This window comes from Amblyraja radiata, chromosome 12, assembly GCF_010909765.2.
Source record: "Amblyraja radiata isolate CabotCenter1 chromosome 12, sAmbRad1.1.pri, whole genome shotgun sequence".
NCBI lineage: Eukaryota > Metazoa > Chordata > Chondrichthyes > Rajiformes > Rajidae > Amblyraja > Amblyraja radiata.
In genome coordinates this window covers 22,072,510-22,092,518 of record NC_045967.1, presented here as the reverse complement: position 1 = coordinate 22,092,518, position 20,009 = coordinate 22,072,510, and the positions used below count along the sequence as shown (strand labels likewise).

At 41.8% G+C, this 20,009-nt stretch overlaps 1 protein-coding gene across 7 annotated transcripts in view; it reads right to left on the bottom strand.

Moving 5' to 3' along the window:
- The window catches only part of LOC116979003 (ETS-related transcription factor Elf-1-like), a 250,808-nt gene that overhangs the window by 113,794 nt on the left and 117,005 nt on the right, over positions 1–20,009 (bottom strand). The gene's annotated exons all lie outside the window — the stretch shown is intronic.

Genomic DNA, 20,009 nt, shown 5'->3' with positions numbered 1-20,009 from the left:
CATAATGTTTGGGACAAAGACCCATCATTTATTTATTTGTCTCTGTACTCCACAATTTGAGATTTGGAATAGAAAAAATCACATATGGTTAAAGTGCACATTGTCAGGTTTTAATAAAGACCATTTTTATGCATTTTGGTTTCACAATGTAGAACCTACAGCAGTGTTTATACATAGTCCCTCCCATTTCAGGGCACCATAATGTTGGGACACAGCAATGTAATGTAAAGGAAAGTAGTCATGTTTAGTATTTATTTGCATATCATTTGCATGCAATGACTCCTTGAAGTCTGCGATTCATGGGCATCACCAGTTGCTGGGTGTCTTCTCTGGCCTGTATTACAGCCATCTTGGATCTTGGGCAGTTCCTTCTCTCCTCCATACTTTGCTCTTGCCATCACTCTGATATAAGTTAATCTTCATCTCATCTGTCCATAAGACCTTTTTCCAGAACTGTGGTTGTTCTTTTAAGTACTTCTTGGCAAACTGCGGCTACCGAGTAGTTTGCATCTTGCAGTGTAGCCTCTGTATTTCTGTTCATGACGTTTTCTGCAGACAGTGGCCTTTGACAAATCCACACCTGACTCCTGAAGAGTTTCTGATCTGTTGGACAGGTGTTTGGGGATTTTTCTTTATGAAAGAGAGAATTCTTCTGTCATCAGCTGTGTAGGTATTCCTTGGCTTGCCAATCCCTTTGCGATTAGTAAGCTCACCAGTGCTCTCTTTCTTCTTAATGATGTTCCAAATAGTTGATTTTTGTAAGCCTAACGTTTGGCTGATGTCTCTAACAGTTTATTCTTGTTTCTCAGTCTCATAATGGCTTATTTGACTTTTATTGGCACAACATTGGTCCTCTATTGATAAACAGCAATAAAAGTTTCCAAAGGTGATGGAAAGACTGGAGGAAAGACTAAGTGCTGAGATCTGTCATATACCTGCATTAAGGAGGCAATTAAACACACCTGACCAATTACAAACGCCTGTGAAGCCATGTGTCCCAAAAATTATGGTGCCCTGAAATGGGGGGACTATGTATAAACGCAGCTGTAATTCTACATGGTGGAACCAAAATGTATAAAAATGGCCTTTTATAAAATCTGACAATGTGCACTTTAACCACATGTTATTTATTCTATTACAAATCTCAAATTGTGGAGTACAGAAGCAAATAAATATATGATGGGTCTTTGTCCCGAACATTATGAACTCTTTGTTTGCATCCTGCCCATTATTCATTGTCACAATTCATGTAAGACAACCAAAATATTTGAATAATTATTCAAATTATTCAAATATTCAATGAGAATAATAGATTGTGATCAATTGTAAACATAAAGTTGTGAATTTGCACACCTATCTCAACAGACGTATCATAAGCAACTGCCAAGAAGATATTTACAGTAGTTGCGCCATTGCAAGATCTTGCTTCATATAAAAAGCTTTCACTTACAAGGAACTTTTGATCAACTTGGAAACAAATCACAATCCGAGAACAGGAAGATAAGTGATTACAACAGGGTGGTAGAAACAGGTAGGTCCAGTTAGTTTCAATGCAAGATAATTTTTATATAACAAGCACCAATGAAAGAAATGCCCAGTTTGGCATTGGTAGCTACATTGACCGAGATGTAAATAATCTGGGACTATAGCTTATTTGCCAATGTGGCAAAAATTGATGGAAATACTAAGAATGTTGCTTGGGTAGTTTACAACCCAGTGGTATAAACATTGAATTAGCTAATTGTAAGTAACTTCTATTTATACTCTCCTCTCCACTCCCCTTTGCCCCCTTCCTCCACCCTAGTTGTTTTACCAGTTCCACAGTTCTTCACATTGTTTCCCTCTTAGATAACACCTTCCCTTGGCAACTCCTGCTTCGCACTCCTCCTTCCAACAGAACTTTTGTCATTCAGTCGCCTTTAATGCCTTCTATCAGTTGACACCGCCACTGCGGTGTCATTCACTCTGCACCAAATCACAGTTTATTCTCTCCACCCCTACCCCGTATCTCTGTAGGTTAAGGCATGCGTGTTTCCTAACTTTTCCCCGCTCTGAAGGTTCGTCATCAGCCTGATGAGTTTTAGTTCTCTTTGCAGATCCTGCTGGGTATTTCAATATTTTCCATTTTTATGTTACTGATCATTCATTGTGTCAAATAAAGAATGAAACTATTCTTCAACTTGATAATGTTGCCAAGAAAAACAAAAATAAAATTTTACAAAATGTTTTATTGTTTGGGAGCTACTTTCAGAGATTTGCTGCACCCATTCTGCATACTTCCTTTAATCCCGATTTAAAGAAAACAGGTTTCTGGTTAAGCGGGCTGCACCTCCCCAAAGCAAAACACATCAGCTGCTTTTTAATTATTTTAATATAGGAACTTTGCAGCCAGTTTCCCTATAGTTGCCACAAATGTTAAAGTCAAAATGACCAGTTCTCACTTTGTAATCTTGAGTTAGATTTAAAATATTAGCCTGGACACTAGGAACATCTCCACTGCTCTTTGGAGAGTGAACAGAGAAACCTACAGTCCCCTGAAAGTGGAGGCACAGGTAGACCGGGCGTTGTAGAAGGTGTTGGATATTCTTGCTTTCATTAGAGCAATAAGTACAAAAGTTGGGATGCCACATTAAAATTATATGCAACAGCGGTGAGACTATTGGAGTGTTGTGGGCAATTATGTTCACCTAGTTATAGAAAGGATGTCATTAAACTGGAGAAAAGATTCACAAGGGCATTACCAGGACTGGAGGGCTTGAATTATAAGAAGAGGCTCAATAGAACGAGATTTTTCTTTTCTCTGGCGCATAAAATACTCAGTAGTGATTTTAATAAAATCATGAGGACTATAGATGAGGTGACTTCCCAGCGGTGGGAAGTCGAGAACGAGAGGTCACAGATTAACGGTGAGGGGGGAAAGATTTATAGGGGATGTGAGAGACAACGTTTTCATACAGGGGATAATGGGTGCATTGCATGAGCTGCCAAATGAAATGAATACAACCTCGAAAAGACATTTGGACTAGTACATGAATAGTAATAGTTTAGAGAATATGTGTCATATGTTGGGAAATGGTTCTAGCCCAAGTAGACAACTTGGTTCTCATGAACAATTTGAGCTTAAGGGTCAGTCTTCCTGTTTTGTTATACTACGGCACCAAGAAAACCAGGGGAGATTTACATCCACCTGCAAGGACCGATGGGAGTTGATTTCAGACTTCACCTATCTGACACCTCTGATAGAGTATGCCATATTCAACTAATGGATTAGGTTTTACTTTTTAAACTGAAAATGTCCCTTATGCTTTTCAACAAATCTTATGCTCGATACACAAACTTGTATGGTTATTCCAAATTCATCTACTCAGGTAACTCCGTACGCAAACTAGAGATTGAGGAGTTACTGAAAGGATAATCTTACAGCTCATAATTTCTAAAGCATTCAAAACTGTCAGGTTAGCGCTGTAATTGGCATAACAAATTCCACCAGCCTGGCTGTGTGGTCATTAAAAGAATCAATCAATCAATCAATCAATTGGTATCATTTTCGTGTTGTCCATATATTGTATGCTGGCAATTTACATCCAAGGAACCTCTAATCTTCACTCAAACACTGGAGGAATGCGAAATGTAATTATATTTTCACAAGGTATTCACCAGACTAAAAATTCAAAGGAATCTAGTGGGGTGCACCATAAACTGACTGCACTTTTGCAAAAAATATGTCTGCAATTGGATTAGCTATTTCCTGCTTTATAATTGGTGTTGTCATCCATCGCATTGCGGAAGAGAAATCATTTATATTTTACAAATAAGGAATATTCAGAAATGAAGTTGCCAAAGCTATAACAACCAGGCAGCGGAAATCTTGTGTGTGTACAATTGTGTGTCGAGGTGCAGAACTTAAACTAGGAAATGGTTCTGTATCAATGAGTGATCCCATTATAAACCTGAATGGACAAAAATATTTAATGGGAAATCTGTCCTTTATTATAATACATCCATTACATAATACTAGCCACCTCTACATTTTGTATGAAGAATATAAGAGAAGGGAGTAGGACATTCGTCCGACCATACTTGTTCTATCATTCCAGATGAATGGCAAGGAAATGCTTCCATGCATGTCCTTGACTTCAGTTCCAAAAGACAGCACCTCTATCAGTGCACCATTCTTTCACCCCACCAGGCCAACCACGCTCTGGATTAAATACAGCTGTCTCTACTGCTGGTGAATAAACAACTATTTTGTTTTGGTGGGAACATTTCAGAGATTAGTGATGGCCAAGGGGGGATCTCTTCATTTCAAATAATGTGATTGGTAATTTTATAATCACCTGAAATAGCAGCAAAGTGCCCATAAAAATGTTTTATAGTGCTTTCATTGAACCTTCAGCACTGCAAATGACCACAGCAGAGGTATTAGAAAACAAAACTCCAAGCTGCACAATGAAGAAGGGTCCCGACACAAAACGTTGCCTATCCATGTTCTCCAGAGATGCTGCCTGACCCACTGAGCTATTCCAGCACCTTGTGCCTCTTTTTCTAAACCAGTATTCGCAGTTCCTTGTATTTATACATTAATACAAATGACAAAAAAGCTTGGCCACACCAGTAGGTTTTAAGTAACAGCTGAAAGAATGGCTTACAGTTTTCAGGACCACTCAGGAAAAGCCCAGATTTATATCAAGCTCTTCCACAAAGTTTGAACACACAACATTTCATACCCGAGCTAAGGCTGACATCTTTTATTTGCACCAAATAAACAATCCATCAGCTGCAGAACAACAATATATGAAAGGTACACAAAATTGCTGGGGAAACTCAGCGGGTGCAGCAGCATCTATGGAGCTACACAAAATTGCTGGGGAAACTCAGCGGGTGCAGCAGCATCTATGGAGCTTACACAAAATTGCATCTGCAGTTCCCTTTTGAACACTTACATCTGCAGTTCCCTTTTGAACACTTACATCTGCAGTTCCCTTTTGAACACTTACATCTGCAGTTCCCTTTTGAACACTTACATCTGCAGTTCCCTTTTGAACAATATATGAAAGGTATAGCCTGACCTTGACTTTGTTCACAACCACCACACAGCAGTTTCAAGGCCAAAGAAAGCACTGGACACCGTCTCAAAGAAAGGATGCAGTTACTCGAAGCACATTCACAAAATAACCAGGGTGGGTCCTGCCTTAAAGACCTTTGGGGATTTACACTGGATAGATTACCAGAGAGACAGATCAGCTGTAGACATACAACATCAACAATATGGAGAAGAAAACACTGTGTAAACCTCTCAATATTTAGTGAGTGTGGCACAATAATGTAACTCCTTTTTACTCTCTCTTGAGGATTTTAAGGTCTTTCAACATCGTTCACTTCAAAACCTCCTTTTCATGTTCAAGTTCTGAAATGCTTCACCATATAAAGCTGAGATGAAAATGAACAAAGGGTTAAAGATAAAAGAAATCAATCCATCAAGGTAAACGCGTGCGGAAGTTTCACATGGGCAGAGAAAGCGGAGCAAAACTCCACCACAATGTAAGAGCTGGAATGCAAGGCTGTGCCTCATAGGGGCAGTCACTGGAGAGGCACCACCACAAAATAAATACTCCAGAAGCAGAAAAGCAAAAAGAAAGTTCATTCTGGAACAAATATACTGGCCATCCCCACAGTTGCTTAAGTGAGAAACATTGCGTTTAACATTTACAACATCAGATCTGAAGAAACAAACTTTACATATACACAGGACATAGAACAGTACAGAACAGGAACTTCAGCCCTCAATGTAGTGCCAAATATGATGCTGAGTTAAACTGATCTCCTCTGCCTGCATATGATTCATAGCCTTCCATTCCCTGCATATCCAAGAGCCTATCTAATAGCCACTTACACACCACTGTCATATCTGTTTCCACCACCTCCCTCCCAACTCACCTCGGTAGCACAAATCAGGCCCCCACCATTCTGCATTAAAAACTATACGATACAATAGAACTTTATTTCCCATATTTAGTTCCGATAGAATTAAACTTGCCCCAAGTATATTCTTTAAACTTTCCCACTCTGATCTTAAAGTTATACCCTTGAGACTTTAATATGTCCACCTAGGGAGAAAGGTTCTGAATACTCTATTTATGCCTCTCAAAAATGTATATGATTCGATCAGGTCTTCCGTCATTCTCTGGCGATCCAGTGAAGATAATCCAAGTTTGTCCAACTCTAGGCAGAATTCTGGTAAACCTCTTATACACCCTCTTTCGGTGTGGTCGCGCCTTATGGCAGCGGCGCCTTGTGGCAGCGGAGCCTTGTGGCAGCCGCGCCTTGTGGCAGCCGCGCCTTGTGGCAGCGGCGCCTTGTGGCAGCGGCAGTCCGTCCGTCTTTTCTTTCTTTTTGTCCCGTTAGGTGTATGATTTTGTTTTATTTTTTAGATGTGTATATGTGGGAGGGTGGGGGGAGGGGTGTGCGGGAAACTTTTTTAATCTCTTCCCTGTACGGGGACCCGACCTTCTCCCTGTCGTTGGGGCTAGCATCGTGGAGCCGGCAGCCTCCAACCAGAACCAACCTGAGGGCTCCAGTCGTGGAGCCTGCGGACTCACCATCCATATAGACAACTTCTCCTGTCCTTCTTACATCAATCACCCTCGTTACTTCCTCACAAAATCTGTCAAGTTAGTAGTGCCACAGACAAAGCCAGCTGAGTCTCTAATTATCCCATTCTGTTCCAAATGCACAGAAATCCTATCCTGAAGAATCATGAGTTACAAAAATGATGAAAGTACTGGATTGCCATAAGTCCCAATGGGTTCAATTATGTCCTTCAGGAGAACAAAATGTGTCACCTCCATCTGATTAGCCTCTATAGGTTGTTAGGCCGTCAGTGTGGTTGACTCCTAGGTATCACTTCAGGTCAAGTCCAGATAGAAATGAAACCAGTAATGCTAAGCATTGCTGGGAACAATCACATCAATGCATTAATAAAAAGTTCAGTGTGCAGTGGCAGGTTCTTCATCCATTTGGTTTTATTAAAGGTGAAGGACACATGTCAGGGAGCTACGAGCAGCAATGGAGCCAATTGGTGCAATGACACAACCTTGAGTGCAGTTTGAGTAGCTTACCATGCTCAGAACTCATTAGCTCAATTGCTCATTTAGAACCATCAGCTCCTGCTCCAACCTGGCAATAAGGGCCTATTTCATGGTTTCAATTTCACAGAAGGATTTTGTAAAGGCCAGGATAAAATTTATGCATTATTTTAACCATTTATTTTGTTAAATTAACCAAACATGCTGGTTATTTTCACCAGATTCATGGCTGTTAATGGATTTGTGACAGCGGATTGCACACACCAAGAAGCTGGATACAGTTTTGGTCAGCACTAATGTTTTTGGTATCAGTTTTTAAACTGCTTTGTGTGACAAACTAACAATGGGATAAGGTAAAGAAATTCCAGTCAGTTGGTTCTAAGCTGCATAACCATCAACATTTTCCCCAGCTTTGGTGTTCCTTTAATGATCAGATAGAGGTTAAATAGCTCGGGAACACAGCCATAACAACCTCGGCTTCCTTTATTACACAGTTATCGTTCCAGGCTTCGCAAAATCTTAACAGCAAAGTAGAATTTTATTGCGCTGACTGTATTGGGTTGGGACTTTGAAACAGCCACCCCCCACTCTCGGCTCATCAAACATTCCTCTGGCAACAGTGGAAGCACAGCAGGCAGTGGAGGAGGCCATCATCTTGAGTGGTTTATCATAATTGTGCTGCCCAGTACAAGGTTTAACCCAGTCTTTGGGGAGTGATAATGGCCAGCAACCAAAATCCATCATGACCTGAAATCGAATCCACAGTAGTCATTTTCTTTCCATATGATGCAATGAAAAACTTGGATGTGGTCACTTCACCATGATCAAATTCCAGGATGACTCAAACTCTTCTGTCACAGGGCATTGCGGCTGAGCATTCTTGGAAAAGGCATAATGGAAAAAAGGCTGGTTATTTTCACCCGATTCAAAGCTGTTGGTGGCTTTAAGCTTCATATGTCTGTGAGATACCCTTTTAGTAGTCGTTATTACCCAATTGGAAGTAAAGTCTTGATGCAATATTCTTTGGAATCAACTATAACTTGCTTCTGTTGCGAAGTTGGGGAAGTCCAGGACAAGGGGTCACAGTTTAAGGATAAGGGGGAAATCCTTTAGGACCGAGATGAGAAAAACATTTTTCACACAGAGAGTGGTGAATCTCTGGAACTCTCTGCCACTGAAGGTAGTTGAGGCCAGTTCATTGGCTATATTTAAGAGGGAGTTAGATGTGGCCCTTGTGGTTAAAGGGATCGGGGGGCATGGAGAGAAGGCAGGTACAGGATACTGAGTTGGATGATCAGCCATGACCATATTGAATGGCGGTGCAGGCTCGAAGGGCCGAATGGCCTACTCCTGCACCTATTTTCTATGTTTCTATGTTTCTACTTTGGTTCTAAATGTTCTGTGGTGGCAAATGAGCCCAGTGTGAGATTGTCAGCCTCATCCACAGATGGGGCAGGAGAATTCTTACGGGACAGGTAGGTGGGTAGTTTGTGTATTGGTGCACTCCTTTCACCGCTCAGCCTGGGTTGCAGTGTGTGCTCCTGAAGCATGGACTTGAGATTCTCAGTCACATCCCAACGTGAAAGAAGAGGGTTGCTGGAATTCACAGATTTCCAAGCAAAGTCATGCTTCCAGTCTCTCACGACAACATTGATCAACTTGGCCACAAAATCGTCAGAAACAAACCCCTTGCAAAATACTAGATCTTGTCTCACTAACCACCTTAACTCCATATTTCACAAGCATGTTGACTACATATCACAGTCCAACTGCATTCAGCCATATTATTATGGGTTGGCACAATAGCGCAGCTAGTGGAGCTACTGCCGCAGAGCTCCAGTGACTCAGGTTCAATCCTAACCTCTGCTGTTGTCTTTACAGGGGATACATGTTCTCCATTTGACTGCATGGGTTTCCTCCTGATGCTTCAGTTTTCTCCCGCATCCTAAAGACACATATGTTCGTAGGTTAATTGGCCACTGCAATTTGCCCCTCGTGTGTGGACAAATGGGTGAGGGAGGTCAGAGGCAGGTTGATGTGAATACAGGGAATGCAAATGATATATAACGTTCAGTGTGGACTGTATGATTGTAATTCTGGAATCAGATTTCAGTTACCAATCACTCACTGCCATTTAAGTAGCAGTAGCTTGTACGAATGTTCACAGTAACTTATTAACAGTTTGGTTTCTTTATATACAGAATAAAAGCATTACATAAACAGAGACCTACTCTTGCACAAACCCCCACCACCATCAAAGGACCACATATTCTGGCATCAGTTACCTTCTGACCATCATCGCTGACTCGTTCCCATCCCAAAAATCCCCAACCCTAATTACCTGTGTTGGGGATTTGCATTCGGCTGTTCAGTGGAAGACTGCTGGAGGATTGTGAACCATGGTTCATTTGGTCTGACATGGATTTGAGAGATGCTGTCAAAAAAATCCATGTTAGATCACAAGGTTGCAGATTGTGGTGAAAAACATTTCTGCAGTTGGCCTATGGTACATGATTTTGAGTGGACAGATCTGCTCTCAGCATTTCTCAGTAGCATGATGTTAGTGCCACAATGCAATGTATAATTGCTGTAAAGATGGAATTCCTCATCCTGCAGTGGAGGGGAGTGCTGATTCTGACTAATAGTCTTTGATGGGTACAGGCAGCCACACCTGGCAGATTAGTAACAATGAGGTTTATCCTTTATGCTTGTTTTCCTGCCACAGGTCCATTGTGGTCCTTCTAGACAGGCCCAGCAGATTTTACAGTGGTGATGAATGAATGAATGAAAACTTTATTGTCATTCAGATATACACCTAGACACAGTGCACCTTGAACGAAATTTCGTTGCATTTGACTCTCCAATCAGGTAAATAGTAAAAGTAAAAGTGCTAGGTGCGTCCATAAAAATGCCTCATGTGCATGGTTCTGTAAAATAAATATATATAAAAAGTTTTTTTAAAAGTGTCGATATTTAAAAAGTTCTAGCCTCGGTTTTGTTGATTGTTCAGTAATCTTATGGCCTGGGGGATGAAGCTGTTGCAGAACCTGGTTGTCCCGCTCTTCATGCTGCGGTACCTCCTCCCAGAGTTAAGCAGTATAAACAGTCCGAATTGTGGGTGTGTGGGGGCTCTGGGGGCTAAGTGATGCTGAGCCAGTGAGTGGCACAGATGGACATGGAAGCATCAGCCTCCTCCCCACCCAGACATCATTCTGCTAACCTCAGTGCAACGTTGAGTTTCACTGAGTCATCAGCCAAGTCATCTTTGACCCGATGTCAAGGTACTCCTTGGTCCACAAACTGTGCTACGCCACCTCTAGTCTATGGTGGGGTCAAGACAAACCCAGAGATACGACAGAGGACTCTGGCAAGTACGTTGAGAGGTACAATTCTGTTAAGACGAATGTGGTAGGGTTCTGCTCGAGTAGTGTGTGGGATAACTCTGCTAATTTTGGCTCATCCCCTCATGCTTGTTCTATGACTTTGTGAGGTCATGACGGGCTAGATGTGCTTTGCCACTGTCTATATTGATGCATGCAGGCTGAATCGTTTTATTCTCATGATGTTTTGATTTTTAGGGTTTGCTACACTTGAGTGACCATGGAGTGCAATTCAAGGAACTGCTAAATCCCCACCATGTTGTGGGTCTGCATATAGGCCAGACCTGATAAGTACGGCAAATCTCCTTTCCTTAGGTACACCAGTGAGATGGCTGGTTCCTTTATCTCTGTGGAAGCTTTCTCCAAATATTCACTATCTTCTGTGTGAAAAACATAGTCCTCCGATCTCTTTTAAATTTCTCCCCTGCCACCTTAAAACCCAATGCTCTATTTCAAAACTCCCCTGTCCTGGTAAAAAATATTCTGACTGTCTATTCTATTTATGCCACATAATATTGTAAACCTCAATAAGGTTACCTCTCAACCTTTTACGTAACAATGAGAATAAACCCTGTCCAATCTTGGCCACATCTGGGAACCTATCATTCTACCTGTAGGTCACAACTAAGTGAATCTCTCCTGCACTCTCTCTGTTGCATGTAATATTTCTTTGGGTAGTGACTAAAACCGTACACAATCCTCCAAGTGTGGTCTAACCAACATCTTGTACAACTGCAGCATGAAGTCCTAACTCTTATACCCAACCCTTGGCCTATATAGTCGAGCACCACCGAATGCTTTTTAAATCACCCTATCCACCCACGTCACCACTTTCAGAAAGCTATGGACTTGCAACACAATGTCTCTCTGAAGGTCCCTGACCCTATCAGAATTTGATCTTCAAAAGTGCATTCCTTCACTCTTGTTTGGATTCCTTCCATCTACCATCACTCCACCCAACTTTCCAGTTGATCTCTGCGCCCTTAAACAATCTACTTTGTTATCTACAACTGCAGCAATTTATATGTTTTTGCAGACTTACTGATTATACCTCCTAGATTTCATCGATAATTTAAATATTTTACATACTACAAAAGGTCCCAGCACTAATCCCTGCGGTACACTACTACATAGATTTTCACTTAGAAGAACACCAATCCACCACTACCCTGTGCCTCCAATCATCAGCCAATTTTGGATCCCGTTCACCTCATGCCTCAGATCACTCGGGTCTTATCTTTCTGGACCGGTCGTTCATGCAGAGCCTAGACTTAAAGACACCATCCTCTGCATCCATCAATCTTCTGGGTTACTATGTTTTGGCCAATCATCCACGGCACTTTCCCACTTCATCAACAAGCATCACAGTGCAATGAACTGAACTGATGACCAGGCTGTCAATAATAACAGTGTTTTTGCCTTGAATTATATTATCTAACCACGTTCCAGTTGGAATACAATCTACCCATTAGGAAGATTTAGCAGGTGCATGCAGCCATTTACAGATCAAATTCACCCACATAGCTGCTCCAATGACGTCATGTTCCATAGGCAATGTGGTTTGACAATATGCAGACTGTTTTAGGGATTGCCAATCTGGCCATGCATTTCCCTCTCCCCCACATGGAGAACTCCAATTCCACCAACTACAGAGCTTCCACTAACTACATTTCTTATGCATAATGTTCCAGTACCTCAGTAAGTGAGGGCTCCAATGAAGTTTATTCGCAGATCCGATTAGCAGATTCCCCACTCCAAACATTGGGAAACCCAAGGATGCATCCTTTTCTCTATGAATAGAAGCCAGTAGATCTCGGGTAGAACGCTATCAGCACTGCCTCAACTTGGTCTGCTTCACGAGCAAAATATAAAGTGTTGGGGAAACTCAATGGGTCAGTCAGCATCTGTGAAAGGAATTAACAGACAACATTTTGGGTAGGGACCTTTTACCTGACGAAAGGCCCCAATCAAAAATCTTGTCTGTACATTCACTCTACAAGTGCTGCCTGACCCATTAAGTTCCTTCACACTTTTCTTTTTGCTTAAGATTCCAGCATCTGAAGGTGTTTGTGTCTCCATGTTATTGCTCCGTTTCATCACCGAAAGCAGCCAAACTCCACCAAACTTGGCGTGGAAATCAGATTTCCAACCAAACACATTGCTCATAAACTCTAAATCCTTCAGGTTTTCTCATAAAATGTACGGTGAGAAATACAAATACCTGACAGTGCACCGAGAGAAATCATACTCCTATTTTACCATCACCCTTTCACTTCTTCACCTGCATCATTATGTTACTTTCACAATTGTACAACAAAATAAAACAATAAAAAAATGACACAAATGAAGTAACAGTGCATCAGGCAGCATCTTGGGAGAACATGAACAGGCGATGTTTCCGGTTGGGACCCTTTAGCCTGACCCACTGAGTTACTCCTGAACTTTGTGTCTTTTTTTTTTGTAAACCATCATCTTTCCTTGTGCCTACAAAATAAAAGAATGGCCTTGAACCAGACACGTCTCTGAATTGAACAGCCGTGCGTGTAGCAGACCCAAAGTGAGGCTCAGTCCATCAACTGAGCACTGATCCATTTAATCCAATTTGAGCCAAATTCCTGCAAATAATAAGTTAAAAAATGGAAGGTAGACAAAAATGCTGGAGAAACTCAGCGGGTGCAGCAGCATCTATGGAGCGAAGGAAATAGGCAACGCTTCGGGCCTAAACTCTTCTTCAGACTGATGGAGGATAGGGGGGGGGGGGGGGGGGGGGGGGGGCGGGAAGAAGAAAGGAATGAGAGGAGCCAGAGGGCTGAGGGAGAGCTGGGAATGGGTGGAGACAGCAAGGGCTACCGGAAATTGGAGAAGTCAATGTTCAAGTCGCAGACTGGGCAGTCTGCACCCCAGCGGCTTGAACATTGACTGAAACGTTGCCTATTTCCTTCGCTCCATAGATGCTGCCGCACCCGCTGAGTTTCTCCAGCGTTTTTGTCTACCTTCGATTTTCTAGCACCTGCAGTTCCTTCTTGAACAGGTTAAAAAATGGAAGCAGGAGTAGGCCATTTAGACTGTCTCTCTACTCTGCCATTCTGTACATTCATGGCTCTTCATTTAGCTCAATGTACTTTATTGCACCAACTCCATAAGTTTGATTACTGTAATATCTAAATATATATCTTTTACTTGGTATATGTTCAGCAACTGGAAATCCTCAAACCACTTGGATAAGGAATAACAAAGATTCACTAACTTTCTGGAAAGAATACTTCCTCTCATCTCTATACTGAGTTTACTTCAATGTATTGCACTATGGATTGAACAACTTTCTTACACCGTTTGGCAGCTTTATATTCGGTGTTTTATTCGAATTGTCTTTCCTTTTGCTAATAGATACATTTTTACACATTGAGCAAATTCCATCTATTTTTCGTGCCATTGCCATCGAATGATGTGTCTTGCAAAATGCTTTACATTTAGCAACATGCCTGCTGTAATATCTAAAAGTGGCAGTAAATAGTTTTCACATTACTTAATATGGGAGTTTCCTAACTTGGGAAAAAATATGACTCCAAACTAATGGGTCTGGACAAGGAGACCAAATATTGAATGCAGAATAACAAAAGATTAGATGCGCAAGAGTTGAGAATAAGGTAAGGATTGGTGTAAAAGTATCAATGGATTTCTGTTGCCCCTAATTTAATACGTTGCAGTGTATTATGTTATTGTACACTGTTGATTTGTTCAATTTTCCCTAATCTAATGTAGGTGCAACAAGGTAGATCTGGGAGGGTGCTTTCCATGGCTGGGCATCTCGGTTGGAACTGGAAATCATAATCATAGAATAAGGGATGCTATGAGGGGGAAATTCATCATCATAATCTTGGTGATTATTGAGCATCTCCACACTAGAAGGATGTGGAATCTCAGTCATTTATTATATTCAAAAACAGAAGCCATTGGATTACAGGACATCAGTGGGATGAGGGGATACAGGCAAAGGACAGAAGTTAAAAAAAATCAACCATGATCTTGTTGAAAGGTGGAGCAGACTCATGGAATGGATGATCTACTCCTGCTCCCATGTTCTTATTATTCAACAAAAGCTATTTAGCTTATTTGTGGTAACTTTGAGAAAAAGGCAATTCAATTGGCAATTCCATTCTCCTTCCCCATAAACCTTATTATTTTATTTCCTTTGCAAAGTTACTAGTGATTCTCCTCATGCATGCACTGAATCTTTCACCGTTATGCCCTCTAGTAACTAACCCTGCTTTAAAGACCTATTATATATCCCTCAATCTTCACTTTCCCAAGGAGAGAATAATGTCAACATCTCTGCTCATTATTTGAAATGATCATTCACAATCCATCTATTATATTCTCACCTTTCAAATACACCTTAATAAATATACTTCTCAATGGCAGTGATCTATTTGCTTTTCATTAAGTTGAGCTGTGCATTTTTTTGATATTCAATTGGAAATTCAGTTCTATTATACCCCAGCTTGTTCAGGGACAGCAGGCAAGCAGTTGCATCATCACAGAATGGTCGTGATTGGGGATGAGGGTTTGTCAGCTCTGGGCCAATATCAATTGTCACCAACAGATGGCCATTGGTCAATCACATTTTTAGAAAAAAATACTGTTATACAGCAAAACCTAAGCCGTCCCATTCACCAGAACACCACCTATTTCAGTCTTGCTATTTCACTCTTTTAACTGAAATACAGAAAGAGTGGGATTTCCAACCTTTGCTAATCAGAATACTTTTGCTATATTCCTGGATCCTATTTTTACAGAAGTTTTACGAGTAATGGACGGATTTGAACGTGCAAAGGAATATTACTTACACTGAAACAAAAATCCTGCTCTGAAACAGGATGTTAATTAATGAACAAATATTTTCATCAGTAAGGTTTGAACTCTTACATGAATGTCAAAGTCGAGAACACTTTTTTCATTCATTTCTCAGGATCTAGGCATCATTGGCAAGACCAACATTTGTTGCTCCTTCCCGTAAGAAGATGGTGGTGAGGCACTGTCTTAAGTCATTGGAGCCCTTCCATAGAAAGTGTTCCCACAGTACTGTTGTATAGAATTAAGACTTAACGGTGAAATATTTCAATGTTTGCCGCCGGGACCGACCAGAGCACCAGCAGCAGCAGCAGCGGCGCAGCGTTGCATACATCGCGGGGCGGGCGATGCCTTACTGGGGATCACCGTTTCGAGCCCCGGAGTGCTGGGCCTGCTGCACCGACATCGCGGAGCTGTGTTTCGCGGAGCCCCGGAGTCCTCAGCCTGTGGACTTCGGGAGCCGCGGACTCCGGTGGGAGGTGGCTGATCTGGAGGTCCGGGCCGCTCAGGATGTTCTCCGTCGGGGTTCGGCGTCAGTGTACCATCATCCCGGCGCAAGGGCCTGAGCATCAGGCCACCCGTGGCGGCGATTTTTTATTTTAATATGTTTTATTTATTTCTTTATTTTTATGATACTTGACTGTAAGGAAAATTCATTTAGTTGTCTCTAATATGAGATAATGACAATAAATTGAATACAATACAATACAATACAACTTGGTAGGATAGACTGGCAAATTATACTTAAAGGGTTGACGGTGGAGATGCAATGGCGAAGATTTAAAGACTGCATGGATGAACTCCAGAAATTGTTCATCCCTGTCTGGCAAAAAAATAAAACGGGGAAGGTGCTCAACCGTGGCTGACGAGGGAAGTCACGGGTAGTGTTAAATCCAAGGAAGAGGCATATATATTGGTCAAAAGATGCGGCAAACCAGAGCACTGGGAGAAATTTCGAATTCAACATAGGAGGACAAAGGGATTAATTAAGAGGGGGGGAAAAGAGCATGAAAGAAAGCTTGCGAGCAAGATAGAAACTGCCTAAAAGTTTATTTAAGTATGCAAAAAGAAAAAGATTAGAAAAGACAAATTGCAGTCAAAGACAGGTGAATTTATATTGGGAAACATGGAAATGGCAGAACAGTTAAACAAGTACTTTGGTTCTGTCTTCACTAAGGAAGACACAAACAATCTCCCGGAAATACTAGGGGACCAGGAATCTAGTGGGAGGAACTGAAGGGAATCCACATTAGTCAGAAAATGGTGTTAGGTAAACTGTTGGGACTGATGGCAAATACATCCCCAGGGCCTGATGGTCTGCATCCCAGAGTACTCAAGGAGGTGGCCCTAGAAATTGTGGATGCATTGGTGATAATTTTTCAATGTTCTCTCGAATCTGGATCAGTTCCTGTGGACTGGAGGGTAGCTAATGTAACTCCACTTTTTAAGATAGGAGGGAGAGAGAAAACGGGAATTATATACCAGTTAGCCTTACATTGGTAGTGGGGAAGATGCTGGAGTTGATTATTAAAGATGTTATAGCAGTGCATTTGGAAAGCAGTGATGGGATCGGTCAAAGTCAGCATGAATTTATAAAGAGGAAATCATGCTTGACTCATTTTATAGGATGTAACAAGTAGAATAGACATGGGAGACCCAGTGAATGTGGTGTGTCTGGACCTTCAAAAACCCTTTGACAAGGTCCCACACAAGAGATTAGTGTGCAAAATTAGAGCACATGGTATTGGGGGTAGTGTATTGACATGGATAGAGAACTGGTTGGCAGACTGGAAGCAAAGAGTAGGAATTAACGGGTCCTTTTCAGAATGGCAGGCAGTGACTAGTGGGCTGCCGCAAGGTTCGGTGCTGGGACCCCAGTTGTTTACAATATATATTAATGATTTAGACGAGGGGAATTAAATGTAACATCTCTAAGTTTGCGGATGACACAAAGCTGAGTGGCAGTGTGAGCTGCGAGGAGGACATTGTACATGTGTACTTGTACATCCGTCACTGAAAGTAAGCATGCAGGTATAGCAGGCAGTGAAGAAAGCCAATGGCATGTTGGCCTTGATTACGAGAGGATTTGAGTTTAAGAGTAAAGAGGTCCTACTGCAGTTGTACAGGGCCCTGGTGAGACCACACCTGGAGTATTGTGTGCAATTTTGGGCTCCTAATTTGAGGAAGGACATTATTGCTATTGAGGGAGTGCAGCGTAAGTTCACCAAGTTAATTTCCGGGATGGCGGGACTGAGGTATGATGAAAGAATGGGTCGATTGGGCTTGTATTCGCTGGAATTTAGAAGGATGAGAGGGTATCTTATAGAAACCTATAAAATTCTTAGAGGATTGGACAGGGTAGATGCAGGAAACATGTTCCCAATGTTGGGGGAGTCCAGAACCAGGAGTCAGTTTAAGAATAAGAGGAATGAGATGAGGACATTTTTTTGCACCCAGATTGTTGTGAATCTGTGGAATTCTCTGCCACAGAAGGCCAATTCACTGGAGAGAGTTAGATTTAGCACTTTGGCTAAGGGATATGGGGAAAAATCGGGAACGAGGTACTGATTTTGGATGATCAGCCATGATCATATTGAATGGTGGTGCTGGCTCGAAAGGCCGAATGGCCTACACCTGCACTTATTTTCTATGTTTCTATGGAACATCCAGTTGGTGGTGATCTTGGTGGTTGAGGTCACGGGCTTAAGAGAGCTGTTGGAGTAGCCCGCGTGAGCAGCTGCTGTTTATTTAACTAAATTGCTGAAATGCTACTTCACTCTGATTCCCAGGTTGGACTTCTAGGCTGCAAGGGAGAAGTCGAGGTTATTCTTTTGGTTTGAGTGAATGAAATTATTTTAATGCTTCTGGTTTTTAAGCCTTTTTAATATTTCAATCTGATTGTTTGAGAGCTGTTTCAGTCTCAGGGTCATGGCATTACAAGAATTGCAGACATTGCCTTTGCACGGTGTGTGCGTGATGGATGGTAACAAATCAGTTCATTCAGTAATCTGCTGTGTGTTACTTTAATTTAAAAGAATAAAAATTAATCTGTATGAAGCAAGTTTGAATTAAAAGGAGTGGGCTATAAAACTACACAAGGCATTTTTGGATTACCCTTCCCTTTGCTCTACCTTTTGTACTGCTTGGGATCCGGAGCTTGATAATTTTATAGTACCATGCATAATTCATTTGGTTGTATTTGTAGGCCCCATTCGGTCATGACTAACCATGGGTAAAGCATCCTAGTTTGCAGGTGATGTGTGGTCGGATGCAAGCCTGGGCGATGTCATATGGAGGACAGGCTGTTGCCCATGCAGCACGTCCCCCCTCTCCACGTTGCTGATCGATCCAAAGGAACAGCAGGGCCATTACAGTTTGGCACCAGCGCCATCGCAGGAGCTGCCAGAGCGAGGTTGTAGACAATGACGAACTGCCTTAGGGGCTCCGACTCCAGATTTTCTTGAGGTTTACTCCAGGAGCCTTTTCCATGACTGGATATGGCCACAAAGCAGTGGTGGTTTTAAATCTGACTTTTCCCTCTCCTAGATGGACTGCCTTCCCAGGCTGACGAGCCCCATCTGCCCGAGACACATGGGGGCGGGAGCGTCTACCTACCAATGCAGGTCCATAGCACCTGCCCATTGCCCATTTGGTTGTATAGCATGCAAAACAAAGCTTTTAAATGTCCCTCAGTATCTGTGACATAATAAATCTAAACCTATCTAAAATCTTCAAACCAGGACAGTCGTTCAGTCTTGCACCAGAGGCTCAGCCTGGCTTCTGGATAAATGCACATCCATCCTTCTGACTCAGAGAAATTGACACTGTCATTAAGATATGGCTGATACTTTCCATGGAGGAAATCAAATCGAGCCAAGAAACAAAGTATAATCTTCAGAACAAATTGAACCCACAGGCAATGTGTGCATCTTCTGATATTCAAATTCCGCTTAGTACTTACTCGTCATTTTCAAAATTCAAGAGGTTAACTGTATGAAGCAAACTGTATTGCAGCAAACTCAATTTTAGGATGCTGTCCAGTATTTTTAAATGTAAATATTGAGTTCATAAATCAAAAGCCACAACACTGTTCTTCCAACCTTGAAATATTTAATGTGGATGGCCAAATCTCAAAGTTACCTTTGATCTAGGCACCAAAGTTAAACTCTGCTTTTCTTGACAAGCTCAATTCTCTAAAACTAATGTTCCCAAGGCCAGAACATAAAATTAAACATTCTTCAGCATTCAAGGTCAAAATCTGAAAAACTGTGCAGCCGAAAATCCTTCAGGATAACAGCAAGAGGAGTAGGTCATTGACTGTTCTGCCATTCAGTGAGATTGTGGCCGAACATTTAGCTCTACTTTCCTGCTCAAGCCCTATATCTCTGAATTCCCTAAACGTACAAAAATCCATCTGTATATGTCTTGAATATACTCAGCAAATGAGTATTGTCTGAGAATTCTGAAGATTCCCAGCTCTCTGGTAACCTCTCCTTGTCGTCCCAGTCCCTAACGGCACCAACTTGACAGGATTGTGAAGACCGCCAGCAGGATTATTGGTGCTCCACTCCCTTTCTTGCTGGACATATACAGGAAGAGATGTATCAACAGAGCCATCTCCATCATCAAAGACCCCTACCACCCATCGCATCACATATTCTCCATCCTGCCATCTGGGAAGAGGTACAGGAGC